The following is an 18748-nucleotide window of genomic DNA, read 5'->3' as shown; positions in this document are numbered from 1 at the left end:
ACTGTGACGTCAGCAGTCAACGGAGACGGTCCAGGTCAACCCTGACCTATGGGTCCCGTCTGTCAATGACTAACCTAACTAATCTAATTTAGTTAGCGTTAAACTAACACTAACCTAGTTTAGTTAGTGGCCTGGGGCCCACACGTCAGTGACTCTAGGGGTGGTTAGCTGGGTCATTAGCTACTAATGACGTAGCCACGTCGGACGCGTCAGCGGTTAGACGACGGCGACCATGGCTCGCGGCGGCGACGCTCGGAATCGAGCTGCGGGCGGTAGTTTGGCGCGCTGGGAGTACTGGGGAGGATCTCTTGCTCCTCCGCATCCAATGGACCGGGCAGGAGGCTGCGGGGTGGTCGAGAGCAATGCCGGTAGCAAGCGAGGCGGCCGGAGCTATGACGCCACGGGCGCGAGGACCGCAGCACGCTAGCGAGCGAGCTGATGTCCGTGTGGGGCTCCTGGGAGCTCCCTGAGCACGCCTACGTGCTCGGGTTAGCCAGGCGGGGCTGCTAGCGATGGTGACGACGGACGCAGCGCCGGCGAGCTTCAGTGACGACGGAGAGCAGTGCTAAGGCACATAATAGAGCGAGAAGACGGAGGAGAAACGGAGAGGAGCTCACGGCGGACATGCGGAGCAGATCAGCGGGCTAGGGGAGGCACACATGGTGACGCAACGACGACGGTGATCCGGCGGCCGTACACGGAGAAGATGGTCGATGGTGTCGCTGCGGTTCATCTGAGCTCGTATGCTTTGACTTGGACGAGCATCGGGTCGTCTCGGAGCTCGTGGGCATGGTGGAGGGGAGAGGAAGGGCCGGTGGCCACGGTGAACGACGACGATGGCGACGGCCGTGTTCGGGTCTGCTCGGGAGAGTGGCTAGAGAGCGAGGGAGAGAGCAGAGAGTGAGGGGAAAGTGAGAGAGGTCCTTGGGCGTCTCTAGACGCGGATTAGGACGAAGGGGCGGCCTCCAGCGCGAAGCAGGAGGTGGAGGGCTCTGCGGGTGCGCGTGTGTGTTCGCTCCTGCCTACTGGTTGGAGGAAGATGACGAGCGAGGAGGTAAGTGGGCTGGGCCAGCCGGCTACAGTACTGGGCCGGTTGGTGGGCGCCAGGTAAGCCACATGTAACCTCTCTCTCTCTCTCTCTCTCTCTCTCTCTTTCTCTCTCTCTCTCTCCTTTTATTAATGTTTTCTATCTTCTGTCTTTGTTTTTTTGGATTTAGTAAAATACTAAATCACTTTATAAAATCCTGAAATAAATTGTGGCCCCATACTGGATTATTCCCAATAGCCCTCAACTATTTTCAGAATTATTAGAGCATTTAAAATATTTATAGAATTTAAATGCCACAATTCAAATACAATATGGGTTAATTCAAGAATCCATAAATGGCGAAGAAATATGCTCATCATTTTTTGGCAGAGGTTTTCACCTTTATCGAAAATCATGAACATTTCCAAAGGCATTTTGGGTTCTTTGAAGATTATTTTAGGTTGAACCTATTTGATTTGATCTGGTGCTAGGGTTTGAACAATCCCCATTTCAAGTTTAAATGAAATTTAAACATGATGCAACATGCAGATCTAACCCAAGTGCATTACTGAATTAGGGTTGTGACATTCATTCTTTCCCAAGATTGGGCAACATGCTCATGATCAAGTTGTTTAAAATTCATAATATCGTTCCTAAGAGAGATGATCTCAGCGGGAGGAAAATACTTAGAGATAAAAGCATCTTTGCACTTATTCCATGAATCAATACTATTCTTAGGCAAAGACGAAAACCAAATTTAGCATGATCTCTAAGTGAAAACGGGAATAACTTCAATTTAACAACATCATTATCCATATCTTTCTTATTTTGCATCTCACACAAATCAACAAAGTTGTTTAGATGGGTAGCGGCATCTTCACTAGGAAGGCTAGAGAACTGAACTTTCATAACAAGATTCAGCAAAGCAGCATTGATTTCACAAGACTCAACATCATTAAGATGAGCAATCGGAGTACTAAGGAAATCATTATTATTGGTATTGGAAAAATCACATAATTTGGTATTGTCTTGTGCCATCGCGACAAGCAATCCAACACACAAGCAAACAAAGAGTCAAACGAAAGAGAGAGGAGATTGAGAAAGAGAGGGCGAATAAAACGGCAAGGCTGAAGTGCGGGAGAGGAAAACAAGAGGCAAATGGAAAATAATGTAAATGCGAGGGAGATGAGTTTGTGATGGGTACTTGGTATGTCTTGACTTGAGCGAAGACCTCCCCGATAACGGCGCCAAAAATCCTTCTTACTACGTCTTGAGCTTGCGTTGGTTTTCCTTGAAGAGGAAAGGGTGATGCAACAATAGTAGCGTAAGTATTTCCCTCAGTTTTTGAGAACCAAGGTATCAATCCAGTAGGAGGCTCCTCAAAAGTCCCATGCACCTACACAAACAAACAAGAACTCGCAACCAACACAATAAAGGGGTTGTCAATCCCTTCACGGCCACTTGCAAAAGTGAGATCTGATAGAGATAATATGATAGGATAAATATATTTTTGGTATTTTATGCTATAGATTGGAAAGTAAAGATGCAAATAAGAGAAAATTGAAATCTTATATGATAAGAGATAGACCCTGGGGCCATAGGTTTCACTAGTGGCTTCTCTCAAGATAGCATAAGTATTATGGTGGGTGAACAAATTACTGTCGAGCAATTGATAGAAAAGAGAATAATTATGAGATTATCTAGGCATGATCATGTATATAGGCATCACGTCCGTGACAAGTAGACCGACTCCTGCCTGCATCTACTACTATTACTCCACACATGGACCGCTATCCAGCACACGTCTAGAGTATTAAGTTCATAAAGAACAGAGTAACGCATTTAGAAAGATGACATGATGTAGAGGCATAAACTCATGCAATATGATAAAAACCCCATCTTTTTATCCTCGATTGCAACAATACAATACGTGCCTTGCTGCCCCTGCTGTCACTGGGAAAGGACACCGCAAGATTGAACCCAAAGCTAAGCACTTCTCCCATTGCAAGAAAGATCAATTTAGTTGGCCAAACCAAACTGATAATTCGAAGAGACTTCAAAGATAACTTAATCACACATAAAAGAATTCAGAGGAGATTCAAATATTTCTCATAGATAAACTTGATCATAAACCCATGATTCATCGGATCACGACAAACACACCGCAAAAAGAGTTACATCGAATAGATCTCCAAGAAGATCAAGGAGAACTTTGTATTGAGATTCAAAGAGAGAGAGAAGAAGCCATCTAGCTAATAACTATGGACCCGAAGGTCTGTGGTAAACTACTCACAACTCATCGGAGAGGCCTTGGAGATTATGTAGAGGCCCTCCATGATCGATTTCCCCTTTGGCGGAGCGCCGACGAAGGCTCCAAGATGGGATCTCACGGATATAGAAGGTTACGGCGGTGGAAATAGTTTTTCGTGGTCACTTCTGATGTTTTCGGGGTACATGGGTATTGTCGGTGTCAAAACCGGCGGATCTCGGGTAGGGGGTCCCGAACTGTGTGTCTAGGCGGATGGTAACAGGAGACAAGGGACACGATGTTTTACCCAGGTTTGGGCCCTCTTGATGGAGGTAAAACCCTACGTCTTGCTTGATTAATATTGATGATGTGTGTTACAAGAGTAGATCTACCACGAGATCAAGGAGGCTAAACCCTAGAAGCTAGCCTATGGTATGATTGTTGTTCGTCCTATGGACTAAAGCCATCCGGTTTATATAGACACTAGAGAGGGCTAGGGTTACACAAAGTCGGTTACAATGGTAGGAGATCTACATATCCGTATCGCCAAGCTTGCCTTCCACGCCAAGGAAAGTCCCATCCGGACACGGGACGAAGTCTTCAATCTTGTATCTTCATAGTCTTGGAGTCCGGCCGATGATGATAGTTCGGCTATCCGGACACCCCCTAGTCCGGAACTCCCTCAGTAGCCCCTGAACCAGGCTTCAATGACGACGAGTCCGGCGCGCATGTTGTCTTCGGCATTGCAAGGCGGGTTCTTCCTCCGAATAATTTATTGAAGATTGTGAACATCAGGATAGTGTCCGGCTCTGCAAAGTAAATTCCACATACCACCATAGAGAGAATAATATTACACAAGTTCAATCTGCTGACGTATTTTGTGGCGTGACGTCACACCACTACCAAGCCTTTACTCAAATTGTTTTTATTGTTCCACCTCAGTGCGTTTAGCGAGGAGGTTTCCTTGGCACGTCTTGTCGAAGCAGAGATCGTGTTCCCCTTATTCCGGGATTCCCATCAATACGGACGTGGGTAACCCAACCGCGCCATTTATTGTGACGCTTCGGAGATAAGCGAGTTTTACCAGGCCGGTGGGGACACATGTTTTTGTCCGCCCATATAAGGGGATAAAGATCCAACCCTTTTACCTGCGCCTTCTTCCTCCTTGGCTTATCCATCTCCGCGAACTCGAGCTCCAGCGCCCAAGTCCGCACTTCTCACCTCAACCTTCTCCAACTATGTCCGGAGCGGGAGGCAGGTGGATGGCCTCCTCCGTCACGGAGGGGCAGATCCAGAAGCTGCGCGACGCCGGATATTTGTCCAGCGACATCGCGCACCGGCTCCCCGACGAGGGAGAGCTCATCCCCACCCCCAGGCCCCATGAGAGGGTAGTATTTCTTCCCCATTTCCTCCGCGGACTGGGCTTCCCACTTCATCCCTTTGTCCGGGGGCTCATGTTCTACTACGGCCTAGATTTCCATGATCTGGCCCCGAATTTCATCCTCAACATCTCGGCGTTTATCGTCGTGTGCGAGGCCTTCCTCTGCATCCAGCCCCACTTCGGCTTGTGGCTCAAGACCTTCAGTGTCAAGCCGAAGGTTGTGAAGGGCAGCCAAGCGGAGTGCGGAGGCGCCATGGTGGGCAGGATGTCCCACGTTACGTGGCTGGAGGGCACTTTCGTGGAAACCATTAAGGGGTGGCAATCGGGGTGGTTCTACATCACCGAGCCACGTGACCCTGATTGGGCAGCGGCCCCCGAATTCAGATCCGGCATCCCTACACGGCTCACCTCCTGGAAAGAGAGTGGCCGGATCTGGGGGATTCGGAGGAGCTGACCGGACTCCAAGCCTGTATCCAGAAGCTGGTGGACAAGAAGCTCAAGCTTGTCAACGTAGTCCAGGTCATGCTCATCCGCCGGATTCTCCCGTGCCAACGACGGGGCTTCAATATGTGGGAGTTCGATCCGGCGCAGCACCAGACTCTGAGCGGGCTCTTCGACACTACATACGAAGATGTCTGGAAGGTGCTGTTCAAGGGCGCCGAGGCTCCCGCATCCGCTACCGAAGATCGCGGATTCCGCTCGCAGCGTCCGGCTGACGAGGTAAGTGATTTTGCCACTTGTTTTCCATAGTTTGACTCTATGCGGGATCTAAACTCCCTTTACCTTTGACAGGACTGGCTGGCGAAGGCCGAACGGACTATCTGTCCGGCCCCATTGCCAGAGGACCCAGCGGACGCCCGCCTAACGGGGCTGCTGGCTCCGGCACCCCACGTGGTGCCGGAGAAGAAGGCCAAGAAGAAGGCCACGGGGACTCGGAAGAGTTCCCGTTTTCAGGTGCTATCGGATGATGAATCCGAGGCCGACTCCTCCCACCAAGGCGAGGAGGAGAAGAAGAAAGCCTCTCCCCCAGCGGGGGGAGGGAAGAAAAGGAAGGCCTCCCCAACAAGGGAGGCCGAAGGGTCCAAGAAGGGAAAAACTCTTCCCCCGGACTGCTCCGCCAACGCCAGTGACGACGACGAGGACTGGCCTCCAAGGGCCAAGCCCCTGGCGAGATCGTAAGTATCCGAACTCCCGAATAACTTCAAGGTTTTTCCTTTTCGCCACATAATGTCTTTTTAATGCCGCATACAACCCTGCAGTCCGCCCAAGGATGATCTTCCCTCTTCGTCGAGCGGGTCCTTAGGTGCGTCGGATATGGATTCTCTTCCGACTGCCTCCACCCCCCGTGCCGCGGACGATGCCGAGGTGAGATCCCAGGAAGGGACCCACCAGGAGGAGGAGGCCCCGAAGGTGTCACAGGACAACCTCCCGGACTTTGCACCGGACTCGGCCCCGGAACCCACAGTGGCTCCGGAGTCCGGCGGGCGACCCCTTCGCAAGAAGGGCAAGACCGTGACGCCGGATGCCTCCGTCCAACCGGAGGTGCCGGATAATTTGCTGGAGGCACTCAACGGCGCCTCCATCAAAGAGGAACCCCGCACTGTTATGAGTGCGGTGATTCAGAAGGTGCAGCTCGCCAAGAGCGGGCTGATCGAAGCCTGCAGCAGCCTTCTAACAGGCTTTGAGGTAAGAATTTCGATATGTATAAAATGGTACCGCATAGACAGTAGCCCCTGATGCTCGGTTCGGTGTTCGGAAAGAAAAGCCGGACTGAGGATCTAAAAAGATATACGCAGGAGTCATAAAAAATATGTCAATATGGGATTGCAGGCTGCGTTGCTGACCTCTGCCGCACTGACTGCGGAGGTCAATACTTTGAAGGAAAACCTCGAGCGGTCCGAGAACGAGCTTGTCCGTGCCAAGAGGCAGCTCGAGGACAAGGAAGGTGAGTAATACCTTATTAAAATTGAACCATACAGAAAAGGATTTTGGTTGCAAAAAGAATGACAAGGATAACGTGGGTATCGCAGGGGCCACTAATGAGGTGGCGATCCTGAAAGAGGTGGTGGCCGCGGCCGAACACAATGCGGCCGCGGAGCGCACTGAGCGAGAGAAGCAGGAGGCGCGGGTGGCAGAGGTACAGCAAGAGCTCCAGGATCTCGTGAAAAAACATGAGAGCCTGGAGCGTGACTCGAAGACTCAAGAGTCTGAGCTTGCAACGGCTCTTGAGAGTGCCAAAGCCGCTAAGGCCGAAGCCTACAAGGCCCTCCAGGAGATTGAGGCGGTGAAGAAAATAGCAGCGGATAAGGCATTTTTCATGCAAAGTAAGCATGTGAGTGTTAATTACCTGTTGCTTACCCGAATTCGGAGCTCTCCAGGAGCGTTCCCAGATCTTCCTCGCAGCGTGTCCGATGCTGCCGCATTCTACCGGGCCGAGGAGGGGAGCTCGACGGAGAAGGTCTTCTGGTCTCAGTATGCTGAGGCCGGACATCCGGTGCCCCTTAGCGACCAGCTGAAGCAGCTGGTCGAGCTCCACAAGGCGGCCGAACAGGCCATGAAGGGCCTCATAGTTCGGCTGTGGCCTAAGGAGGCCATGCCTGGGAGCTACTTCGGCCTGGTGCGGCGGCTGGTGGATGCGTGCCCGTGGGTTGAAGTCATCAAGCACTCCGCCTGTATTGAGGGTGCCCGTCGGGCCCTTGCCCGCGCAAAGGTGCACTGGGGCAAGATGGATGCCCAGAAGCTTGTGACGGACCCGCCACCAGAGGGCAAGGAGCATCGCACGCCCGAGATGTATTATAAGAGTGTGCTGAAGGGCGCCCGCACTATTGCGGGGGAGTGCTCCAAAGATGTAATTTTTGAGTAGACTCGCATTTTGTTATCCTGTGCGCTGAAAACTTAGTTCATATGCGCTAAGCAACGCTTGTTAATTTAAAATATTACCTTCTGTGCGGCTGTTTATCAAATCTGAGAGATGGCAAGTCGTCGGCTTCAGCCCCCATGCCACGAGTGCTGGGGTGTTCGGGATAAACTTGAGCACTCTTGTTCCCATTTTTGGGTCCATCTAGGGAGGCGCTCAACACAGCGAACAAGGCAACCGACTTATAATGCTTGAACACTCTCACTTAGCCATAGAATTCTATAATTTTAAATTTCGGCGAAGCCCCTAGTCTTCGGAAGGCCGAATTTGGGGCGCTATCCACGCCTGGGCCGGACAAGATCCGGCTCCTCGCTCTAAGCGGCATAAGTCTTTAAGGACTCGCAAAAACCTCTCGAACAGCGACCGGCTCTCGCCTCATCATGACGGTCAGTTTTAGCTTTCTCCACTGAGGCGTTAACCCAGCTCAACTGGGGCGCAATCGCAGTGGTTCTCCCAGTGCTACCTTAGCCGATACAACGGAACGTAAGGTACCAAAACATGGGAGCCGGGCAAACCCAACTATTGACCCAAGACATGATTCGGAGCCGATGCATATAATGCTATAAGTTCGGGGTGCCGCACTTGTGAAAGTGTTCGGACCTATCACACCATGATGCGGGAAACATAAGCCCCTGGTGTGTTTTAACCGTACCAAAGTGTATGGATGCGACATGTCGTAAATGAACATATGTATGAAAATGCAATTATAAGCGAAAAGGTGCTGCATTGTTTTATTCAATAAGTGCTGCTATGAATGCAGAACGATACAAATAGTGCGATAAGCAAGGGATGGGACTGTTAAACATGTCCCCCTCCAGGGGTAGGTTGCGGAGTGGTGTATAAAAATGCTCGTAATGGAGACCACCTGTATATTCGTTGTAGCCTTTATCCTTCCCTGGCTGTTGCATCGTGAGTTCGGCAGGTCTGCTGCCGGACAGGGCCTCAGACGAACGGAGTCATGTGGGTAAAAAATAAAAGGTAAAAATAAAAAAAAGAACGACACACTTGAGAGCCCCTGGTGTGGTTGAGCCATAGTCTGGGCTTATCGTGGTCGTGCCCCTCTCCCCATGCCCATGGTATCTTCAGAGTGTAATGGTGTACGCGGAGGACCTATTTTGACGTTTTGCAGGGGCTGGGGTTGGGGCTGGGGTTGGGGTTGGGACCTATTTTGACGCGGAGAACGTGCCAGGTGTTCTTGTTGTAGGTTACTCCGGGCGCGCTTAGCTATGTCCGGCCGCTTAACGGTCGGACTAAAGAATTGCCTTAAGAGGTTGCATTGTACTTCTGCCGCGAGAGCCGCTGTATGTTCCTCCGTTTGGAGAGAACGTTCAGTGTTTCCGTTGACCGTGATGACTCCTCGAGGGCCTGGCATCTTGAGCTTGAGGTATGCGTAGTGCGGCACCGCGTTGAACTTTGCAAACGCGGTACGTCCGAGCAAGGCATGATAGCCGCTGCGGAACGGGACTATGTCGAAGATTAACTCCTCACTTCGAAAGTTATCCGGGGATCCGAAGACCACTTCCAGTGTAACTGAGCCTGTACAATTGGCTTCTACACCTGGTATGACGCCTTTAAAGGTCGTCTTGGTAGGTTTAATCCTTGAGGGGTCTATGCCCATTTTGCGCACTGTATCCTGATAGAGCAGGTTCAGGCTGCTGCCGCCGTCCATCAGGACTCTGGTGAGGTGAAATCCATCGACGATTGGGTCTAAGACCAATGCGGCGAATCCGCCGTGGCGGATGCTGGTGGGGTGGTCCCTTCGGTCAAAAGTGATCGGGCAGGAGGACCATGGATTGAACTTCGGGGCGACTGGCTCCATCGCGTATACATCCCTGAGTGCATGCTTCCGCTCCCTTTTGGGTATGTGCATTGCGTATATCATGTTCATCGTCCGCACCTGTGGGGGGAAACCCTTGTGTCCTCTATTGTTTGGCGGTCGGGTCTCTTCCTCGTCATCGCTATGCAGCCCCTTGTCATTGTTTTCGGCAATTAACTTGCCTGCCTGCTTGAATACCCAACAGTCCCTGTTGGTGTGGTTGGCTGGTTTTTCGGGGGTGCCGTGTATCTGGCACGAGCGGTCGAGTATTCGGTCCAAATTGGATGGACCCGGAGCAGTTCTTTTGAATGGCTTTTTATGCTAACCGGGTTTAGAGCCTCTGAATCCGGCATTGACTGACGTATCCTCACTATTGTCGCCGTTGATGCGGCGCTTGTTTTTGTTACGACGCGACCTGCCATTTCGGTCCTTGAAATCTGGACTGCCAGAATTTTTGCTGAGGTTGTTGCTGCGTGCTAGCCAGCTATCCTCACCCGCGCAGAAGCGGGTCATGAGTGATGTGAGGGCTGCCATGGATTTCGGCTTTTCCTGTCGCAGGTGCCGGGCAAGCCACTCGTCGCGGATGTTATGCTTGAAGGCCGCGAGGGCCTCCGCATCCGAACAGTCAACGATTTGGTTTTTCTTGGTTAAGAACCGTGTCCAGAATTGTCTGGCCGATTCGTCTGGCTGCTGAATTATGTGGCTTAGGTCATCAGCGTCTGGTGGTCGCACATACGTGCCTTGGAAGTTATCGAGGAATGCGGCTTCCAGGTCTTCCCAACTCCCAATTGACTCTGCTGGCAAGCTGTTAAGCCAATGCCGGGCTGGTCCTTTAAGCTTGAGGGGAGATATTTGATGGCGTGAAGATCGTCACCGCGGGCCATGTGGATGTGAAGAAGATAGTCTTCGATCCAAACCGCGGGGTCTGTTGTGCCATCATAAGATTCGATATTCACGGGTTTAAACCCTTCGGGGATTTGATGATCCATTACTTTATCTGTGAAGCATAGTGGGTGTGCGGCGCCTCTGTACTGGGCGATATCACAACGGAGCTCAAAAGAGCTTTGTCTGTTTTGTTCGGCCCGGCCGGACTTACTGTGTCCGGCGCGACGGTTGCCGTCACGTACCGTGGGGCACCCACGCGATCCATAGATCGATCTTGATTGTCTTGCCTTATCCTCCAATATATCTCACAAGTCCGGAGCGTTCCCCTGTGGCCTTGTGCTTTTCGAGCGATGCCGGGGTACGGGTCTAGTGAAGGGCCTAGAGGCCTCTCTGTCGCGACCACAGGGTGGTCGGTCAGCCGTATTGTCTCCTGGTGACGCGGGTTCATATGCTTCCTCCTCTAATCGGGGGAGCAGCTTGCATTTAGGGTAGCTTTTGGAGGGGCGTTCGAGCTCATGCTCTTCGGCCGCGAGGACTTCAGTCCATCTGTCGGCTAGCAGATCTTGATCAGCTCTAAGCTGTTGCTGCTTTTTCTTGAGGTTGTTCGCCATGGCCATAAGCCTGCGTTTAAAACGCTCTTGTTCGACGGGATCCTCAGGCACAACAAATTCATCGTCGTCGAGGCTTGCCTCGTCTCCGGAGGGAGGCATATAATCATCTACATCTTCTTGTGCCGCTCTCTCATGAGAGCTGGCGTCTCCGTCCTCCTGCGCTGCATCTTGCTAGAGTGGGTTGTCTTCGGCACTGTCCGGTGTATTATTATCTCTGGTGCCGGAGTCTTCATTCTTGCTGTGGCGGTATTTACAGCGGCGCCGCTGACGCTGGCGCTTGGGCTGCTTCTTGGAGGGGTCATCCTCCGCTGTTTCTTCACCACTCCCATCCTTTGGGATATCCACCATGTATATGTCATATGATGAGGTGGCTTTCCAGTGCCCAGTAGGTGCTGGTTCTTGGTCGTCTCCGGCATCTTCATCCATACCATCGATGTCTTCGGAGTCGTAGTCTAGCATGTCGGTTAGATCGTCGACAGCGGCTACCGAGTGGGTGGTGGGTGGGCTTTGAATTTCTTCGTCGTCCGCATCCCAACCGTCCTGACCGCAGTTCGGCCAGGGCTCTCCTGATAACGAGAGATACTTTAGCAAACTCAAGATGTCACCAAAAGGTGAGAGTTGAAAGATGTCCGCTGCGGTGAACTCCATGATCGGCGCCCAATCGGATTCGATCGGAGGGGGCGCGGGAGGTTCGGAGTCCGGCAAGGAGTCCGGCGCCTCGGAGTCACGGGCTTTATGAGGGACAAGGTCATTGTTCGGCTCCATCGCCGTAGAGGTTGCAGCTCCCGAGGCGGTGTCTAGCCATCCGTGCTCGATCTGCGCAGCCGGCTCCGAATTGAAGATCGGAGCGGGTTCGAGTGCGGCCTCCAGGGTACTGTCCGGCTGCAGAGCTAAATCATGCTTGTCGTGACAGTGCGGCACGCTCGGCTGTGGCTCGAATCCATCGAGGATCAAGTCCCCATGGATGTCAGCTGTGAAGTTCAAACTTCCAAATCTGACCTGACGGTCAGGGGCGTAGCTTTCGATCTGCTCCAGATGGCCAAGCGAATTGGTCCGCAGTGCAAAGCCGCCGAATACGAAGATCTGTCCGAGGAGAAAGGTCTCACCCTGGACTGTGTCGTTGATGATGGTCGAAGAAGCCATCGAGCCTATCGGTGACGACACAGAGGAACTCTCAATGAAAGCACCAATGTCGGTGTCAAAACCGGCGGATCTCGGGTAGGGGGTCCCGAACTGTGCGTCTAGGCGGATGGTAATAGGAGACAAGGGACACGATGTTATAACCCAGGTTCGGGCCCTCTTGATGGAGGTAAAACCCTACGTCTTGCTTGATTAATATTGATGATGTGTGTTACAAGAGTAGATCTACCACGAGATCAAGGAGGCTAAACCCTAGAAGCTAGCCTATGGTATGATTGTTGTTCGTCCTATGGACTAAAGCCATCCGGTTTATATAGACACTAGAGAGGGCTAGGGTTACACAAAGTCGGTTACAATGGTAGGAGATCTACATGTCCGTATCGCCAAGCTTGCCTTCCACGCCAAGGAAAGTCCCATCCGGACACGGGACGAAGTCTTCAATCTTGTATCTTCATAATCTTGGAGTCCGGCCGATGATGATAGTTCGGCTATCCAGACACCCCCTAGTCCGGAACTCCCTCAGGTATATAGAGGAGGAAGAAGTAGGCCGGTGGACGCCCAAGGGACCCACGAGGGTGGGGGCGCGCCCACTTGTAGGGGGCGCGTCGGGCACCCTCGTGGTCGCCTCCTTTGTTTCTTGACTTCCGCTTGAAGTCCTCTGGATCACGTTTGTTCCAAAAAGATCGCTCCTAAAGGTTTCATTCCGTTTGGACTCCGTTTGATATTCCTTTTCTTCGAAACACTGAAATAGGCAAAAAAACAGCAATTCGGGTTGGGCCTCCGGTTAGTAGGTTAGTCCCAAAAATGATATAGAAGTGTAAAGTAAAGCCCATAAACATCCAAAACGGGTAATATAATAGCATGGAACAATAAAAAATTATAGATACATTGGAGACGTATCACACTACTAGTTGGAATAGCTTCTACCCACTTAGTAACGTAATCAACAACAACTAATTTTGTGTATATCCATTAGAGGCAGGAAAAGGTCCCATATAATCAAAAGCCCAAACATCAAACAGCTCAATAACAAGAGTATAATTTTTCATAGGCATTTCTTGATGTCTCCTAATATTACCAATTCTCTGACATTCATCACAAGACAAAACAAACTCGGGCGTCTTTAAAGAGAGTAGGCCAATAAAAACCGGATTGCAATACCTTATGTGCAGTTCTATCTCCAGCGTGGTGTCCTCCATATGGTTCGGAGTGACACTTGCGTAGGATCTATTCCTGTTCATGCTCAGGTACACAATGTCTAATAACAAACTCTACTCCTTCTTTATAAAGGTGTAGGTCATCCCAGAAGTAATGTCTTAAATCATAAAATAACTTTTTCTTTTGCTGGTATGTGAAATTAGGTGTTATAAATTTACCAACAATGTAATTAGCATAATCAGCATACCGTGGAGCAGTACGAGAAGCATTTATGACTGCTAATTGTTCATCAGGAAAGCTATCATCAATAGGTAGTGGGTCATCAAGAACATTCTCTAACCTAGATAAGTTGTCTGCAACGGGGTTCTCAGCTCCCTTTCTATCAATAATATGCAAATCAAATTCTTGGAGCAAGAGGACCCATCTAATAAGTCTAGGTTTAGCATCTTTCTTTTCCATAAGATATTTAATAGCAGCATGATCAGTGTGAATAGTTACTTTAGAATCAACAATATAAGGTCTGAACTTATCACAAGCAAATACAACTGCTAGGAATTCTTTTTCAGTAGTAGCATAATTTCTCTGTGCAGTGTCTAGAGTTTTACTAGCATATTGAATGACATTTAGTTTCTTATCAACTCTTTGCCCTAGAATAGCACATACAACATAATCACTAGCATCACCACATAATTTCAAAGGGTAAATTCCAATCAGGTGGCTGAACAATAGGTGCAGTGATCAAAGCTTTCTTAAGTATTTCAAATGCTTCTACGCAATCATCATCGAAAACAAAAGGAATATCTTTTTGTAATAAATTAGTCAGAGGCCTAGAGATTTTAGAAAAGTCCTTAATGAACCTCCTATAAAAACCAGCATGACCAAGGAAACTTCGTATACCTTTAATGTCCTTGGGACACGGCATCTTTTCAATAGCATCAACTTTAGCTCAATCAACTTCAATACCTCTTTCAGAAATTTTATGCCCCAAGACCATGCCTTCATTAACCATAAAGTGGTACTTTTCCCAATTCAAAACGAGACTAGTGTCTTCGCATCTCTGCAAAACTGGATCAAGGTTGCTCAAGCAATCTTCAAAAGCGGATCCATAAAAGGAGAAATCATCCATGAATACGTAACAAATCTTTTCACAAAAGTCAGAGAATATTGCCATCATGCATCTTTGAAAGGTAGCAGGTGCATTACATAAACCAAAAGGCATACATCTATAAGCAAAAGTACCGAAAGGGCAAGTAAAAGTAGTCTTTGCTTGATCGTCCGCTGACACAGGTATTTGAGAGAAACCAGAATAACCATCTAAAAAGCAGAAATGTGTATGTTTGGATAGTCTTTCTGGCATTTGATCGATAAAAGGTAAAGGGTAATGATCTTTCTTAGTAGCTTTACTTAATTTGCGGAAATCAATTACCATCCTATAACCTGTAATAATTCTTTGCGGGATCAATTCATCTTTATCATTAGGGACTATAGTAATACCTCCCTTCTTAGGGAAACAATGGACAGGACTTACCCACTCACTATCAGCAACATGATAAATTATACGTGCCTCAAGGAGCTTTAGTATTTCCTTTCTTACCACTTCTTTCATCTTAGGATTTAACCGTCATTGGTGATCTCTAACTGGTTTAGCGTCTTCGTCCAATTTAATTTTGTGTTGGCATAAAGTGGGACTAATGCCCTTAAGATCATCAAGCAATAGCAACGCGGTGCTTCTTCAAAGTTTTCAATAATCTTTCCCCTTCCTGCTCTGAAAGGTTAGCAATAATAATAACGGGATATGTCTTCTTCTCATCAAGATAAGCACATTTAAGAGTATCAGGTAAAGGTGTAAGCTCAAACAAGGGATCACCCTTGGGTGGAGGAGGATCCCCAAGGATTTCATCAGGTAAGTTGTGTTTCAGAATAGGACCCTATTTGAGGAATACTTCATCTATTTCCCTTCTTTCATTCATAAACATACCATTTTCATGGTCTAGCAAATATTGTTCTAACGGATCAGTAGGAGGCACGGCAATAGAAGCAAGACCAATAATTTCATCCTTACTAGGCAATTCTTTATCATGGGGTTGTCTATGAAATTTAGCAAAACTAAACTCATGTGTCGTATCCCCGAGACCAATAGTAATAACATCCTTTTCACAATCAATCCTAGCATTGACAGTATTCAAGAAGGGTCTACCAAATATAATGGGACAAAAGCTATCTTGTGGGGAACCAAGAACAAGGAAATCAGCAGAGTATTTAACTTTCCCACACAAGACTTCAACATCTCTAACAATCCCAATTGGTGAAATAGTATCTCTATTGGCAAGCTTAATTGTAACATCAATATCTTCTATCTCAGTAGGTGCAATATCATACATAATTTCTTTATATAAGGAAATAGGTATTGCACTAGCACTAGCATCCATATCACATAAGCCATGATAACAATGATCTCCTATTTGAACAGAAATAACAGGCATGCCTACAACAGGTCTATGTATCTTAGCATCGGGTCTAGCAATATTAGCAGCTTCCTCACAGAAGTAAATAACATGCCCATCTATATTATCAGCCAAGAGATCTTTAACCATAGGAATACTAGGTTCAACTTTAATTTGCTTAGGAGGTGTATATGTTCTAGTATTACTTTTATGAACCACAATTGAAGCTTTAGCATGATCCTTTATCCTAACAGGGAAAGGTGGTTTCTCAACATAAGTAGTAGGAACAATAGGATCATTATAAGTGATAGTTTTTTCTTCAACTATAATAGGTGCAACTAATTTTACTTCAATGGGAGGATTATATTTAAACCACTTCTCCTTAGGGAGATCAACATGAGTAACAAATGATTCACAGAAAGAAGTTACTATCTTAGAGTCAAGTCCATATTTAGCACTAAATCCACGAAAAGCATCGGTATCCATAAAAGACTTAACGCAATCAAACTTAGGAGTCATACCTGACTCCTTACCATCATCGGAACCCCAATCTTCGGAGTTGCATTTAATTCTTTGCAATAAGTCCCACTTGAATTCAATAGTCTTCAGCATATAAGAACCAGCACAGGAAGTATCGAGCATGGTCCGATCATTGAGAGAAAGCCGAACATAAAAAATTTGAATAATCATTTCTCTTGAGAGCTCATGATTGGGGCATGAATATAACATTGACTTAAGCCTCCCCCAAGCTTGAGCGATGCTTTCTCCTTCGCGAGGCCAAAAATTATATATATAATTACGATCACGATGAACAAGATGCATAGGATAGAACTTCTGGTGAAATTCCAATTTCAATCGTTTATAGTCCCAAGATCCCGTATCATCACATAGCATGTACCATGTCAATGTGTCTCCCTTCAAAGATAAAGGGAAGACCTTCCTCTTAACAACATCATCGGGCATACCTGCAAGCTTAAATAATCCACAAAATTCATCCACATAGATAAGGTGTAAATCGGGATGCAATGTTCCATCTCCTGCAAAGGGATTATCTAGCAGTTTTTCTATCATACCTAAAGGAATCTCAAAGTAAACATTTTCAATAGGTTCAGTAGGTTGAGGAGCAACTCTTTGCTCTAATGGTTGGGGCGAAGATGCCCTGAACAAGCCCCTCAAAGGATCAGTTTCCATAGTAACAAGTGACAGTAAATTTCAGCACACTATATAAATGTTTCCTTAGCAAGTTCCACTCACCAAAGGCGCTTCACTCCCCGGCAACGGCGCCAGAAAATAGTCTTGATGACCCACAAGTGTAGGGAATCTATCATAGTCCTTTCAATAAGTAAGAGTGTCGAACCCAACGAGGAGCAGAAGGAAATGACAAGCGGTTTTCAGTAAGGTATCCTCGGCAAGCACTGAAATTGTAGGTAACAGATAGTTTTGTGATAGGATAATTTGTAATAGGTAACAAGCAATAAAAGTAAATAAGTTGCAGCAAGGTGGCCCAATCCTTCTTGTAGTAAAGGACAAGCCTGGACAAGTTCTTATAATGAGTAAAGCGCTCCCGAGGACACATGGGAGTTATCGTCAAGCTAGTTTTCATCACGCTCATATGATTCACGTCCGTTACTTTGATAATTTGATATGTGGGTGGACCGGTGCTTGGGTACTACCCTTTCTTGTACAAGCATCCCACTTATGATTAACCCCTATTGCAAGCATCCGCAACTACAAAAAAAGTATTAAGGTAAACATAACCATAGCATGAAACTAGTGGATCCAAATCAGCCCCTTACGAAGCAACGCATAAACTAGGGTTTAAGCTTCTGTCACTCTAGCAACCCGTCATCTACTTATTACTTCCCAATGCCTTCCTCTAGGCCCAAACAATGGTCAAGTATCATGTAGTCGACGTTCACATAACACCACTAGAGGAGAGACAACATACATCTCATCAAAATATCGAACGAATACCAAATTCACATGGCTACTAATAGCAAGACTTCACCCATGTCCTCAGGAACAAACGTAACTACTCACAAAGCATATTCATGTTCATGATCAAAGGGGTATTAATATGCATTAAGGATCTGAACATATGATCTTCCACCATATAAACCAACTAGCATCAACTACAAGGAGTAATCAACACTAGTAGCAACCCGCAGGTACCAATCTGAGGTTTGGGTACAAGGATTGGATACAAGAGATGAACTAGGGTTTGACAGGAGATGGTTCTTGAGAGAGTCCTGGATTAGGGGGTGTCCGGATGACCGGACTATGACCTTTGGTCGGACTCCCGAACTATGAAGATACAAGATTGAAGACTTCGTCCCGTGTCCGGATAGGACTTTCCTTGGCGTGGAAGGCAAGCTTGGTGATACGATATGAAGATCTCCTCCCATTGTAACCGCCTCTGTGTAACCCTAGCCCTCTCCGGTGTCTATATAAACCGGAGGGTATTAGTCCATAGGACGAACAACAATCATACCATAGGCTAGCTTCTCGGGTTTAGCCTCTCTGATCTCGTGGTAGATCAACTCTTGTACTACCCATATCATCAATATTAATCAAGCAGGAGTAGGGTTTTACCTCCATCGAGAGGTCCCGAACCTGGGTAAAAACATCATGTCCCTTATCTCCTGTTACCATCCGCCTAGACGCACAGTTCGGGACCCCCTACCCGAGATCCGCCGGTTTTGACACCGACAGTGCTCGTGAAGATGGTGATGGAGATTGACCCCCTCTCGATGAGAGGATCGTTGGTGATGACGATGGTGATGGAGATTGACCCCCTCCCGATGAGAGGGTCGTTTGTGATGACGATGGTGATGATTTCCCCCTCCCGGAGGGAACTTTCTCCGGCAGAACAGCTCCGCCGGAGCCCTAGATTGGTTCCGCCAAGGTTCCACCTCGTGGCGGCGGAGTTTCGTCCCGTAAGCTTTCTTATGATTTTTTCAAGGGTAAAAGACTTCTTATAGCAGAATATGGGCACCGGAGGGCCACTAGGGGGCCCACGAGGCAGGGGCGCGCCTAGTAGGGGTGGGCGCGCCCCCACCCTCGTGGCTAGGGTGTGGGCCCCTCCGGTACTTCTTTTGCTCAATAATTCTTATTAATTCCA

The sequence above is a fragment of the Triticum aestivum genome, chromosome 2B (genome assembly GCF_018294505.1).
Source record: "Triticum aestivum cultivar Chinese Spring chromosome 2B, IWGSC CS RefSeq v2.1, whole genome shotgun sequence".
NCBI lineage: Eukaryota > Viridiplantae > Streptophyta > Magnoliopsida > Poales > Poaceae > Triticum > Triticum aestivum.
Note: the sequence above shows the minus strand (reverse complement) of the source record.